We start from the raw sequence: 4,244 nt of genomic DNA, 5'->3' as shown, positions 1-4,244 counted from the left end.
ATTTGCTGCTTCCGAAGCAGCTATGTACTCCGCTTCACACGTAGATCCCGCCACGACGCTTTGCTTGGAACTGCACCAACTGACAGCTCCACCATTTAATAAAAATATGTATCCGGTTTGTGACTTGAGTCATCCGGATCAGTATCAAAGCTTGCATCGACGTAACTGTTTACGACAAGCTCTTTGTCACCTCCATATACGAGAAACATATCCTTAGTCCTTTTCAGGTATTTCAGGATGTTCTTGACCGCTGTCCAGTGATCCACTCCTGGATTACTTTCATACCTCCCTGCTAAACTAATAGCAAGGCACAGATCAGGTCTGGTACACAGCATTGCATACATGATAGAATGTATGGCTGAAGCATAGGGAATGACTTTCATTTTCTCTCTATCTTCTGCAGTGGTCGGGCATTGAGTCTCATTCAACTTCACACCTTGTAACACAGGCAAGAACCCTTTCTTTGCCTGATCCATTTTGAACTTCTTCAAAATTTTATCAAGGTATGTGCTTTGTGAAAGTCCAATTAAGCGTCTTGATCTATCTCTATAGATCTTGATGCCCAATATATAAGCAGCTTCACCGAGGTCTTTCATTGAAAAATTCTTATTCAAGTATCCTTTTATGCTATTCAGAAATTCAGTATTATTTCCGATAAACAATATGTCATCTACATATAATATCAGAAATGTTACAGAGCTCCCACTCACTTTCTTGTAAATACAAGCTTCTCCAAAAGTCTGTATAAAACCATATGCTTTGATCACACTATAAATGGATCGCTGGATCTTGCACACTTTGTTAGCACCTTTTGGATCGACAAAACCTTCTGGTTGCATCATATACAACTCTTCTTTTAGATATCCATTAAGGATTGCAGTTTTGACATCCATTTGCCAAGTTTCATAATCATAAAATGCGGCAATTGCTAACATGATTCAGACAGACTTAAGCATCGCTACGGGTGAGAAGGTATCATGGTAGTCAACTCCTTGAACTTGTCAAAAACCTTTTGCAACAAGTCGAGCTTTGTAGACAGTAACATTACCGTCAGCGTCAGTCTACTTCTTGAAGATCCATTTATTCTCTATGGCCTACCGATCAACGGGCAAATCAACCGAAGTCCACACTTTGTTCTCATACATGGATCCCATGTCATATTTCATGGCCTCAAGACATTTTGTGGAATCGGGGCTCATCATCGCTTCCTATAGTTCGTAGGTTCGTCATGGTCAAGTAACATGACCTCCAGAACAGGATTACCGTACCACTCTGGTGTGGATCTTACTCTGGTTGACCTACGAGGTTCGGTAGTAACTTGATCAGAAGTTTCATGATCATCATCATTAGCTTCCTCACTTACTGGTGTAGGAATCACTGGAACTGATTTCAGTGATGAACTACTTTCCAATAAGGGAGCAGGTACAATTACCTCATCAAGTTCTATTTTCCTCACACTCACTTCTTTCGAGAGAAACTCCTTCTCTAGAAAGGATCCATTCTTAGCAACGAATATCTTGCCTTCAGATCTGTGATAGAAGGTGTACCCAACAGTATCCTTTGGGTATCCTATGAAGACACATTTTTCCAATTTGGGTTCGAGCTTATCAGGTTGAAGCTTTTTCACATAAGCATCGCACGCCAAACTTTAAGAAACGACAACTTGGGTTTCTTGCCAAACCACAGTTCATAAGGTGTCATCTCAACGGATTTAGATGGTGCCCTATTTAACGTGAATGCAGTTGTCTCTAAAGCATAACCCAAAAAGATAGCGGTAAATCAGTAAGAGACATCATAGATCGCACCATATCTAGTAAAGTACGATTACGACATTCAGACACACCATTACGCTGTGGTGTTCCAGGTGGCGTGAGTTGCGAAACTATTCGCATTGTTTCAAATGAAGACCAAACTCGTAACTCAAATATTCTCCTCCACGATTAGATCGTATAAACTTTATTTTCTTGTTACGATGATTTTCCACTTCACTATGAAATTCTTTGAACTTTTCATATGTTTCAGACTTATGTTTCATTAAGTAGATATACCCATATCTGATCAAATCATCTGTGAAGGTGAGAAAATAACGATATCCGCCGCGAGCCTCAATCTTCATTGGACCACATACATTAGTATGTATGATTTCCAATAACTTTGTTGCTTGCTCCATTGTTCCGGAGAACAGAGTTTTAGTCATCTTGCCCATGAGGCATGGTTCGCAAGTACCAAGTGATTCATAATCAAGTGATTCCAAAAGTCCATCAGAATGGAGTTTCTTCATGCACTTTACACCAATATGACCCAAACGGGAGTGCCACAAATAATTTGCACTATCATTATCTACTCTACATCTTTTGGCTTCAATACTATGAACATGTGTATCACTACTATCAAGATTTAGTAAAAATAGACCACTCATCAAGGGTGCATGACCATAAAAGATATTACTCATATAAATAGAACAACCATTATTCTCTGATTTAAATGAATAACCGCCTCGCATCAAACAAGATCCAGATATAATGTTCATGCTCAACGCTGGCACCAAATAACAATTATTTAGGTCTAAAACTAATCCGGAAGGTAGATGTAGAGGTAGCGTGCCGACGGTGATCACATCGACTTTGGAACCATTTCCCACGCGCATCGTCTACCTCGTCCTTAGCTAATCTTCGCTTAATCCATAGCCCCTGTTTCGAGTTGCAAATATTAGCAACAGAACCAATATCAAATACCCAAGCGCTACTGTGAGCATTAGTAAGGTACACATCAATAATATGTATAACAAATATACCTTTCACTTTGCCATCCTTCTTCTCCGCCAAATACTTGGGGCAGTTCCGCTTCCAGTGACCAGTCCCTTTGCAGTAGAAGCACTCAGTCTCAGGCTTAGGTCCAGACTTGGGTTTCTTCACTTGAGCAGCAACTGGCTTGATATTCTTCTTGAAGTTCCCCTTCTTCCCTTTACCCTTTTTCTTGAAACTGGTGGTCTTGTTGACCATCAACACTTGATGCTCCTTCTTGATTTCTACCTCCGTAGCCTTTAGCATTGCGAAGAGCTCGGGAATAGTCTTATCCATCCCTTGCATATTATAGTTCATCACAAAGCTCTTGTAGCTTGGTGGCAGTGATTGAAGAACTCTGTCAATAACACTATCATCAGGAAGATTAACTCCCAGCTGAGTCAAGTGGTTGTGGTACCCAGACATTCTGAGTATATGTTCACTGACAGAACTATTCTCCTCCATTTTGCAGCTGTAGAACTTACTGGAGACTTCATGTCTCTCAATCTGGGCATTTGCTTGAAATATTAACTTCAACTCCTGGAACATCTCATATGCTCCATGACGTTCAAAACGTCGTTGAAGTCCCGGTTATAAGCCGTAAAGCATGGCACACTAAACTATCGAGTAGTCATCAGCTTTGCTCTGCCATGTGTCCACAACATCTAGCGTTGCTCCTGCAGTGGGTTTGTCACCTAGCGGTGCTCCCAAGCCGTAATTCGTCAGTGCAGTAATGAGGATAATCCTCAAGTTATGGACCCAGTCCGTGTAGTTGCTACCATCATCTTTCAACTTAGCTTTCTCTAGGAACACATTAAAATTCAACGGAACAACAACACGGGCCATCTATCTACAACAACATAGACATGCAAAATACTATCAGGTACTAAGTTCATGATAAATTAAAGTTCAATTAATCAAATTACTTAAGAACTCCCACTTAGATAGACATCTCTCTAATCATCTAAGTGATCACGTGATCCATATCAACTAAACCATGTCCGATCATCACGTGAGATGGAGTAGTTTTCAATGGTGAACATCACTGTGTTGATCATATCTACTATATGATTCACGCTCGACCTTTCGGTCTCAGTGTTCCGAGGCCATATCTGCATATGCTAGGCTCGTCAAGTTTAACCCGAGTATTCTGCATGTGCAAAACTGGCTTGCACCCGTTGTATGTGAACGTAGAGCTTATCACACCCGATCATCATGTGGTGTCTTGGCACGATGAACTGTAGCAATGGTGCATACTCAGGGAGAACACTTATAGCTTGAAATTTAGTGAGAGACCATCTTATAATGCTACTGTCGAACTAAGAAAAATAAGATGCATAAAGGATAAACATCACATGCAATCAATATAAGTGATATGATATGGCCATCATCATCTTGTGCTTTTGATCTTCATATCCAAAGCAATGTCATGATCACCATCGTCACTGGCTTGACACCTTG

Source organism: Triticum dicoccoides, chromosome 6A (genome assembly GCF_002162155.2).
Source record: "Triticum dicoccoides isolate Atlit2015 ecotype Zavitan chromosome 6A, WEW_v2.0, whole genome shotgun sequence".
Taxonomy (NCBI): Eukaryota; Viridiplantae; Streptophyta; class Magnoliopsida; order Poales; family Poaceae; genus Triticum; species Triticum dicoccoides.
Note: the sequence above shows the minus strand (reverse complement) of the source record.